This window comes from Oncorhynchus nerka, linkage group LG3 (genome assembly GCF_034236695.1).
Source record: "Oncorhynchus nerka isolate Pitt River linkage group LG3, Oner_Uvic_2.0, whole genome shotgun sequence".
In the NCBI taxonomy this organism is placed as follows: Eukaryota; Metazoa; Chordata; class Actinopteri; order Salmoniformes; family Salmonidae; genus Oncorhynchus; species Oncorhynchus nerka.
In genome coordinates this window covers 61,763,896-61,774,657 of record NC_088398.1, presented here as the reverse complement: position 1 = coordinate 61,774,657, position 10,762 = coordinate 61,763,896, and positions in this window count along the sequence as shown.

The window sequence follows — 10,762 nt, the reverse complement described above, 5'->3', positions numbered from 1 at the left end:
GGTAAAAAAAGATATAATGTATTTTACCTTTATTTAACTAGACAAGTCAGCTAAGAACAAATTCTAATTTACAATGACAGCCTACATCAGCCAAACCCAGACGATGCTAGGCCAAATGTGTACCGCCCAATCACAGCCAGTTGTGATTCAGCCCAGGGTGTCTGTAGTGATGCTTCAAGCACTGAGATGCAGTGCCTTAGCCCATAATGGACCTATATATTTTCCAACAAGATCTCACGGTTTTACAAATTTGACTTCAGATTCATATCCACGTTTTGAATTGTTTTATGGGAGGGCGGCAGATAGCGTAGTGGTTAGATCGTTGAGCCAGTAACCATGGAGGGCTGAAGGGCTAGCTAGATCAAATACCTGAGCTGACAAGGTAAAAATCTGTCATTCTGCCCCAGAACAAGGCAGTTAGCCCACTGTTCCTAGGCTGTCAGTGTAAATAAGAATTTGTTCATAACTGACTTGCCTAGTTAAATTGAAAATGGTGTGGTGGTAGCACCTGTTTTATGGGCTCTTGACCAATTCTGCTATTTTGTGTCTCTGACATCCTTTTCTATGACCTAAAACAGCTTCTGGACATCAGAACATTTATCACTAACCTGGATTTGGACTAAAATGTCTAAAGCGAGTCAGCAGCTCTGGAAATTCTGCTTACTCCGGACCAGGACCTAATTCCTGGGTCTGGAAAGAGGAAGTGGTGGCGAAAGAGATGCAGGCGTGGCGGCATCCAGACGAGACTACGTTGATGAGCAAATATACTGAAACTGCCCTCTGTTCTATTGGCCAATGTGCAGTTACTGGAGAACAAACTGGACAAGTTCCGTTCAAGACTATCCTATCAACGGGACCTGAAAAATGATAATATCCTTGTGTTTCTCAGAGTCATGGGTGAACGAGGACATAGATATACATTTTTCTGTTTTTTCTATGCATTGTCAAGACTGGACGGCAGACTCAGGTAAGATGAAGGGAGGAGGGGTGTGTCTCTTCAACAACAGCTGGAGCGCCATCTCTAATGTTAAAACCTCTTGCTCCTACCTGGCACGCAGGCGTCCCATCTAGAGCTCTGGAAATGCAAATGCGCTACGCTAAATGCTAATAGAATACTATTAGCATTTAGCGTAGTGCATTTGCATTTCCAGAGCTCTAGATGGGACGCCTGCGTGCCAGGTAGGAGCAAGAGGTTTTAACATTAGAGATGGCGCTCCAGCTGTTGTTGAAGAGACACACCCCTCCTCCCTTCATCTTACCTGAGTCTGCCGTCCAGTCTTGACAATGCATAGAAAAAACAGAAAAATGTATATCTATGTCCTCGTTCACCCATGACTCTGAGAAACACAAGGATATTATCATTTTTCAGGTCCCGTTGATAGGATAGTCTTGAACGGAAACTCAAACGTTCATTAAAATACACATGCAGGGTATTGAATTAAAGCTACACTCGTTGTGAATCCAGACAACAAGTAAGATTTTTAAAATGCTTTTCGGCGAAAGCATGAGAAGCTATTATCTGATAGCATGTAACACCCCAAAAGACCCGCAGGGGACGTAAACAAAATAATTAGCATATTCGGCGCTACACAAACCGCACAATAAAATATAAAACATTCATTACATTTGACCATCTTCTTTGTTGGCACTCCTAGATGTCCCATAATCACTATTGGGTCTTTTTTTCGATTAAATCGGTCCATATATAGCCTAGATATCGTTCTATGAAGACTGTGTGATAAACGGAAAAAAATAGCGTTTCATAACGTAACGTAATTTTTTAAAATTCAAAAAGTCGACAATAAACTTTCACAAAACACTTCGAAATACTGTTCTAATGCAACTTTAGGTATTAGTACACGTTAATAAGCGATAAAATTCATCAGGAGGCGATGTAATTTCTAAAGATGTCCGTTTCGAAAAAATGTCTTGGAGAGAGCTCGACCAAAACATCCGGTCGGAGACCGGAGGGAATCGGTTCCCTTGTGTCGGTTTGACCAAGAATCAAAGCCGAATCAAATGACAAGACTCTATACATCGTGTGGAAGCTGTAGGCACTGCAACCTCGGCCTCATTTAATTCGGTTCACTTTGAACAATTCCTGGAAGTAGCGCAAGGATATTTATTTCCATTTTCAGTGATCAGATTTTCTTGCACTTTTCGATGAAACGCACGTTCTGTTATAGTCACAGCCGTGATTTAACCAGTTTTATAAACATCTGAGTGTTTTCTATCCACACATACTAATCATATGCATATACTATATTCCTGGAATGAGTAGCAGGGCGCTGAAATGTTGCGCAATTTTTAACAGAATGTTCGAAAAAGTAGAGGGTCGACTTAAGAGGTTTAAGGAAGTTTCACGTTTTTGCTCGTCTGAGTTAGAATACCTCATGATAAGCTGCAGACCATACTGTTTACCAAGAGTTTTCACCTACATTTTTCGTAGCTGTCGATTATCCACCACAAAATGATTCTGGCACTAGCAGTTGTATAGGGCCATAAGCAAACAAGAAAATGCACATTCAATATCAAATCAAATCAAATGCAATTTTATTGGTCACATACACATATTTAGCATATGTTATTGCAGGTGTAGTGAAATTGCTCCAACAGTGCAGTAATATCTTACAATTCACAACAATACACACACATCTAAAAGTAAAATAATGGAATTAAGAAATATATAAATATTAGAACAAGCATTGTCCAGGTGTGGCAGAAATGGAGATAAAATGAATCACTAACCCTTCATCAGATGACATTCATAGGAACTTCATGTTACACAATACATGCATGTTTTGTTTGATAAAGTTCATATTTCTATGAAAAAATCTGAGTTTACATTGGCGTATTAGATTCACTAGTTCCAAAAACATCAAGTGATTTTGCATAGCCACATTATTTCAACAGAACTACTCATAAGAAATGTAGATGATAATATACACATGGAATTATAGATATACCTCTCATTAATGCAACCGCTGTGTCAGATTTTTTTTAAAGTTAACGGAAAAAGCAACCCATGCAATAATCTGAGACGGAGCTCAGAACAGTAGCCAAATTAGCCACCATGTTGGAGTCAACAGAAACCAGAAAATACATGATAAATGTTTCCTTACCTTTGATGAACTTCATCAGAATGCAGTCCTAGGAATCCCAGGTCCACAATAAATGCTTGATTTGTTCTAAAATGTCCGTTATTTATGTCCAATTAGCTACTTTGGTTAGCGCGTTTGGTAAACAATTACAAAGTCACAAAGCATGTCCACTATAACGTGATGAAATGTCCAAAAGTTCCGTAACAGTCAGTAGAAACATGTCAAACGATATACTGAATCAATCTTTAGAATGTTGTTTACATATATCTTGAATAACATTCCAACCGGAGAATTAGAATGACTTCAGATGACCGGTGGAGCGCAGGTCCTTCCCCTGTGAACGCGCATGGTGAAAGCATGGTCAACTCGTGGCAGTGGTGACTATTTCCTGTGTCATTCGAACCCCCTTCACATTAGATTCATCAGACAAAGTTCTATTGACTGTTGACATCTAGTGGAAGGCGTAGGAAGTGAAAACTCATCCATATCTCGCTGTAATTTCAATGAGAGCTTGGTTGAAAATCTGCTACCCCCAGAAAAAATACAAACAGGAAGTGGAATCTCAGGTTTTTGCCTGCAATATGAGTTATGTTATACTCACAGACATAATACAAACAGTTTTAGAAACTTCAGAGTGTTTTCTATCCAATACTAATAATAATATGCATATATTAGCAACTGAGACTGAGGAGCTGGCCATTTACAATGGGCACCTTTTCATCCAAGCTACTCAATACTGTCCCTGCAACCATAAAAAGTTAAGCATGTAAACATTATCAAGGACGTGGGGCAAGACGGAATACCAGGACGCATATTCAGAGCATGAACTGACTAGCTGGCAAGTGTCTTCACTGACATGTTCAACCTCTCCCTGACCCGGCTGTAATACCAACTTTTTCAAACAGGCCCAGTCCCCAAAAATGCCAAGGTAACCTTCCTAAATGACTATCACCCAATAGCACTCACATCTATAGCCATTAAAGGTTTTTGAAAGGCTGGTCATGTCTCACATCAACACCATTATCCACAATGCAATAGCTAAACCCAAGCCTACTAGATGCTAAAGGCGTTCAATGTTGCACCCAGTGGCCGTTTTAAAGGCATTTCTCGACTTCCTCAGGACTTGGACAGACATCCAATTTTGAAGTCAATCTTGAGCAATCTGCTTGACATTTTCTAATAACTGCCCTTTTTCTGGTCCGCAAATTGATTTTGACAAACAAATCAGTCCCCACAAAATCTGTGCGGGCCTCTGTTGAATTTCGAAATCATTGTGTGGTCCTCGAGCCAAAAGGTTTGCACACCCTTGGTTTGGAGTGTAATTAATCGTAGTGCGATTCCGTTTGTTCTAAGATAGAAGTTTACAGAGTTGGACGTAGCCATTTTTGTGTAAGGACTTGAATTTCAGTCGGGAGAGAAACTTGAGATGTGCTCCTGTTTTGCATTTATCACGTCTGTGTAAGTATTCTGAGAGAGATCTAGATTGGCTCACCTGTTGCCTGTCTGTGTTTTGTCTAAGGCTATGTGTTTACTCCTCTCTCTCTCCTCCTCGATTTTGTACCATCAGTTTACACTGATCCCTATGTTTCTCAGGCTCTGTGTGTCTCTTTCATAACTCTCTAGGTTTTCTGTGGGGAGTTCTGTGGTATACATTAACTCCTATCCCACAACCATAACTGTTATGAACCGAGGGAGAGACGGAAGCTAAGGAATTCACACGCAACGGACCACCATCATCAAGTCTGTCACAGGAAGCTGGTGAGGGGAGGACAGCGCATAATAATGGCTGGAATTAAGTGAATGGAATGGTATCAATCACTTGGAAACGATGTATTTGATGTGTTTGACAGCATTTCATTAACTCTGTTACTGCCATTACTATGAGCCATCCTTCCCAATTAAGGTTCCACCGTGTGTGTGTGTGTGTGTGTGTGTGTGTATGTGTGAGACGTCAGTGCAAAGATGTGTTAGCTTACAGTACATTCATGCTAGCGGTTGCAACAACCTTTTGAATAGTTCATTAATAGCAGAATGAATATTGTTCACACATGTCCTACATAAAGAAATCCCCTACCGTAATTGCATGTAAAATTCATTATCATTCCATATTATTCTATACTAATGGTATTTGGACATTACTGATGTGTGATTATTGAACTTCCCGTATAATCAGGAGATAGAAATGTAATCCTGGCACAGGTCTGCAAACAGCTGGTTCTCTTTCAGTTCTCTGTCATTTCCTCTCCCTCTCGTGCTCCCTCTCCCTCTATCTGGAAGCTGTTGGAGAATACATGATACCTCCAGACCTCTGTTTACTCTAAACTACCAGACAGAATCCAGAATGGGCAGATCACTACGGAAAGAACACAGCGACCCTAGAGCGAAGGAGGGGTGGAGAGCCAAACAGAGAGAGAGATAGAGAGATATGTTCCAAAAAAGGTCCAGTCGCCAGGACCACAAATACAAATTCCATCAAGACACCGTTGCCCTAGAGCACACAAAAAACTATACATACCCTGGCTTAAACATCAGCGCAACAGGTAACTTCCACAAAGCTGTGAACGATCTGAGAGACAAGGCAAGGGCCTTCCATGCCATCAAAAGGAACATAAAATTCAACATACCAGTTAGGATCTGGCAAAAAATATTTGAATCAGTTATAGAACCCATTGCCCTTTAGGATTGTGAGGTCTGGGGTCCGCTCACCAACCAAGAACTCACAAAATGGGACAAACACCAAATATACCAAATATCCTCCGTGTACAATGTAAAACACCAAATAATACATGCAGAGCAGAATTAGGTCGATACCCGCTAATTATCAAAATCCAGAAAAGAGACGTTCAATTCTTCAACCACCTAAAAGCAAGTGATTCCCAAACCTTCCATAACAAAGCCATCACCTACAGAGAGATGAACCTGGAGAAGAGTCCCCTAAGCAAGCTGGTCCTGGGGCTTTGTTCACAAACACAAACACACCCAACAGAGCCCCAGGACAGCAACACAATTAGACCCAATCATGAGAAAACAGAAAGATAATTACTTGACACATTGGAAAGAATTCACAAAAAAACTGAACAAACTAGAATGCTATTTGTCCCTAAACAGAGTGTACACAGTGGCAGACTATCTGACCACTGTGACTGACCCAAACTTAAGGAAAGCTTTGACTATGTACAGACTCAGTGAGCATAGCCTTGCTATTGAGAAAGGCCACCGACAGTAGACCTGGCTCTCAAGAGAAGACAGGCTATGTGCACACTGCCCACAACATGAGGTGGAACTGAGCTGCACTTCCTAACCTCCTGCCAAATGTATGACCATATTAGAGACTCAGATTACACAGATTCAGAAAGAATTCAAAAACAAACCCAATTTTGATAAACTCCCATATCTACTGGGTGAAATACCACAGTGTGCCATCACAGCAGCATGATTTGTGACCTGTTGCCACAAGAAAAGGGCAACCAGTGAAGAACAAACACCAAATGTACGTTTATTTATTTATTTAACCATTTGCATATTGTTACAACACTGTAAATATACATAATATGGCATTTGAAATGTCTTTGTTCCTTTGGAACTTCTGTGAGTGTAATGTTTCCTGTTCATTTTTATTGTTTATTTAACTTTTGTTTATTTTCTACTTAACATATGTTTCCCATGCCAATAAAGCCTCTTGAATTGAATTGAGAGAGAGAGAGGTAAGAGAAAGAGTGCAGGGGGAGAGTGAGAGCGAGAGCGAGAGAGGAGGGAAAGAGAGAGGGGAGGGAGGGAGTAGTGAGAGAGGGAGAGAGAAAGAGGGGGGGAGAGCGAGTTGGGAGACAGAGATAGAGAGAGGGGGACAGAGAGAAAGGGGAGAGAGGAAGAGGGGAGAGCGAGAGAGGGGGGAGATAGAGAGAGATGGGAGACAGAGATAGAGGGAGAGAGATAATCACATTTAGACCAGTGGATGACCAAACTAGCGGCTGATGTAGGCCCTCACTATGTATGAACAGAGTAAGAGGGACAGTGGGAGGAAAGAGGAATGGTCTTGTGTCAACATAGTCATATTGCTGAGTTGTGTGGTTTTATGGTTGTAAGGCTCCTTGTCACAGATACAGAGAAGTGAATTAATGTAACAACACATACCTGAGGTCTACAGGGATACCACTGGACTGTGACGCACAGAACCGCGTGTATGCGTGTACGTGTGTGCATGTGTGTCCCTGTGGGTGCGGTGCAGATGGAACCCCATGAACGGCCTAACAGTGATTTATCAGTTTGTTTGGCCTGTGGACTTCTAATGAGATGTTTGTTTCCTCAGCCCCATCAGGAAATGCTTCGAGTCAGAGCTGGGATACATTGAGTTATTGAACTAGACCACTGAGGGAGAAGCATTATATTAGATTGCAGGGTTGATTGGTGGTAACATTGACTGGGGTCAAAATCCTCCTTATTCAAACACACATCAAAAGCCTTCATAGTTGTGTTACACATTAGTCATGCGTGTATTTTTAATGTTCAAAACATGTGGGAAGAGTAGAGCCATAGAATGCACCTTGGGTTTCGTGCAGTTCAAAGTTCTAATGTAGGGTTTCCCAACCCTCTCCTCTGGTCCCCCCCAGACGTTTCACATTTTTTGTTTTAACCCTAAACGGGCCACCTAATTCAATTACTCAAAGGCTTGATGATTAGTTCACTCATTTATTCATGTGTGCGAGTTTAGGGTTAAAACTCAAATGTGAAACGTCTGGGGAGAGAGAGGGAGAGAGGCGGAGAGGGAGAGAGAGAGAGCGGGAGAGAGAGAGAGGAGAGAGAAGAGGGAGAGAGGCGGAGAGATGAGAGAGAGAGAGGGGCAGACAGAGGAGAGAGAGGCGGAAAGAGGAGAGAGAGGGAGAGAGAGAGAGGAGAGAGAAGAGGGAGAGAGAGAGAGGGAGAGAGAGAGGGGCAGACAGAGAGAGAGAGAGAGGCCGACAGAGAGGGAGAGACTTTACATGGGCTTCTGGAAACATCTGCAGTGGGCGTTTACATAATCAGTTCTGTAGCGCTGGTCTGAAATCTGCTCCTCATAAGACATATTAACCAGCTTTCAGTTAATATCATTACATCAGAGGCTTTATTTCAACAGAGAAACAACTGAGCAATGCAGGCTAATTCCTCTGTCTAACCTGGACCAGGCTGTGCGTACACTCTTAGAAAAAATGGTTTTCAGCTGTCCCCATACGAGAACCCTTTTTGGTTCCAGTAGAACCCATTTGGGTTCCATGTAGAGCCCTTTGTGGAAAGGGTTCTTCAAAGGCTTCTCCTATGGGGACAGCTGAAGAACCGTTTTAGGTTCTAGATAGCACCTTTTTCTCTGTGTCTGTGCGTGTGTCTGTGCGTGTGTGTGAGAGAGAAAGAGAGTAGGGAGTTCCCTGAAACCCTTTCATTGTTCTGCCTTGATATCTTAGCTCTCACACACTCTCTCACACATACCATAGCATTTATTAAGGTGAATGAGATAACCGATAAAGCATTAATAATGCCCATTTATTTCCTTCTGTAATCTGCCCCTCTCCGTCCCACACCGTAACACCTGGTGAAAAATAACCAAGCCTGCCTCTCTTTATCACCTGCTTGCATCAGGATAGATCTCTCTTTCTTACCCAGGATACGGCCACTTCTCCTCACTGTAACAATCCTTTCCACTGGCCTCTACTGCAAACCTACCTAATTACTGGCTATCTTTGCTCTAACACAACCCTAGCTCTTCAGTTTAGGACCTCACCCAGCATCTCCCATCTCATCTGGCCCTTGTGCTGTGCTGTGATGACTTGTAGCGTCTCTGTTTAGCTCACAGTCATAGGAGGCGGGTGTGTGGTTTGGCTATCATCAGTCACAGGCTAGGGTAGTTAGCTGCAGCGTTTACCATTTGTCATAGTGCTTCATCATGATGACATAGCGCTGCTGCAGAAACCTGTAAACCATTGCATCCATTTAGACATCTAACAACAGGGGAAATGCTCTGTCTCTTATGGATTACACCCACAAAGGACGCATACCTACCTGGTTTCAGTAGCAAACCGAACTGGCAAGGGGTGGAGAGAAGGAGGGGTGGAGAGAAGGAGGCCAGTGTAGTTAGCTGCAGCGCTTACGCTTTGTCTGAGTGCTTCATCATGATGACAGCGCTGCTGCAGAAACCTGTAAATCATCATATCCATTAAGGTACTAACAACAGGGGAAATGCCATAGAATTAGGTGTTGGAATACTAGAATGGACATGAACCTTCTCATGATGGGATAAATGTCAGCCATTTTGGTCAGGGAGTTGGTCTATCATGGTTTGTCAGTGCTGTGATAAGATAGTGTCTATAAAATAATGAATTTGAAGAATTTATCTGCACTGTATGTTTGTTTGCTAGCTAGCCAGACAGTTTCAGAGGAATTATTCCATTAATGTTTCAAATTAGCTGCCATTATTCTAACATTCCTTTCAAACAACACAGCCATACTTTTTAATTTATTGAACCTTTATGTTATCAGGGAGTCATACTGAGACCAAGATCTCTTTTACAGATGAACCGTGAATGAAATAAGTTACAGAAAATACACACATCAAAATATAAATACTAAATGCAAGCAGAAAGAAAAGCAGTCATAAAAAACAAACACATTGATCAGTAACAAGGTCCTCAATCAGCTTTCTGAATGGTCCTAGAGGCACCAGAACACCACATTTAAGAACATTTTGAAGATTGTTCCACAAATAACATGCAAGAAAACTTAAAGCTGATTTATCTAACTCAGTAGAGACCAATGGAATTTCCAGAGTTAGCCATCCCTGAGACTAAATGTTAGTAATGATGTTAGGTACAGTGGGACTTTTCGTAAAAGGGATGTAGAAAAGCAAACATAGCAATGTATCGACCTACGTGACATCAAAGAAGGCCAACCAACTTTCAGAGATGAGTACTAAAATTGTCACCCATAATGACAAACTGCATCAAACGGCTTTAATGAAGTGGCTGCTGCGTTCACATAGAGGATCTCCATAGTCTAGGACCGATAGGAATGTCGACTGAATAATCTGCTTTCTACTATTTTGCGAGAGGCAGGACATATTTCAATAGATAATAATAATAATTTTCTTAACTAACTGATCAATATGCTTTTTAAAAGACAGCTTTTCTTCTATCCAGATGCCCAGATATGTGTAATCATGGACACGATCAATATGGACACCATCAAATATACATATGCTTAAATTATCAGACCTATTTTATGCACTCCAGAGAACGGCATATACTTAGTTTTACCTACATTCAGTACTCATTTCAGGTCAATAAAGTTTTTGTTGTCATACAATGAAGGCAGACTGTAGTTCAGATAGCTCCCGAGTGGTGCAGCGGTCTATGGCACTACATCTCAGTACTAGAGGTGTCACTACAGACCCTAGTTTAATCCCGGGCAGTATCACAACTGGCTGTGATTGGGAGTCCCATAGGGCGGCTCACAATTGGCTCAGGGTAATCCGGGTTAGGGGAGTGTTCAGCCAGGGTAGGTAGGTTGTCATTGTAAATAAGAATTTGTTCTTAACTGACTTGCCTAGTTAAATATATACAGTATATATATTTAAAGATAGCCCCTGGTCAACCGTGGGGGCAATAGCATACACAACAGTATCATCGGCAAACAAGTGC